Consider the following 726-nt stretch of genomic DNA (forward strand, 5'->3'; position numbering starts at 1 on the left):
ATAAATATCTCGAAAAAAAAATTATCATAACTTTTCGACTGATTTTTATGCTAGACTCAGAAAGGAGAAGTAAAGGAGAACAACTCTTTATCAATTTTATCATAATAGCAGTTAGAAATCAACTATTTAGAGAGTGGAAAACACCAAAGATTCCTACCATCCCCGAACTAGTAAACTTATTAACTTTACAAATGACAATTGAATCATATGATACTAAATTCAACTCGGAAATACATTACCGAGCTTTCTTTGCAAAGTGGAAAAAATATATAAGTGCCTGGCCAGCACCGCTGCAACACCAATTTATTGCTAGATTTCAGAACTCTTCAATATTTCTTTCTCTAGTACTAGAGGGTGAACTACCCTATCACTGGATAGATCTAACCCAATTTGGGGTGTAATGTAACGACAAGGCTCGCCATCCAAAGGCTCGTCATCCAAAGAGTGATTTTTCCTTCCCCATCCCTTTTGTTTTTTTTTTTTGTTTTTTTTTTTTCTGTTTGTTGTTTTTCTCTCTCTCTCCCCGTATAAAATTGATAGCACTTGAAGAATATTCTATGTTAGGTAATTATAATCTAAAATTTTCTCTGCCATACACTGTATAATGTGATATAAAATTTATTTTTGTAAGGCACCAAGGATAATTAAAGATAATGAAGTAATTTTGGTAATAGGATGATGATAATATGATATGTATGTTGGAATACTATCATTGTACGGTATTAA

This window comes from Bombina bombina, chromosome 2 (assembly GCF_027579735.1).
Source record: "Bombina bombina isolate aBomBom1 chromosome 2, aBomBom1.pri, whole genome shotgun sequence".
Lineage (NCBI taxonomy): Eukaryota > Metazoa > Chordata > Amphibia > Anura > Bombinatoridae > Bombina > Bombina bombina.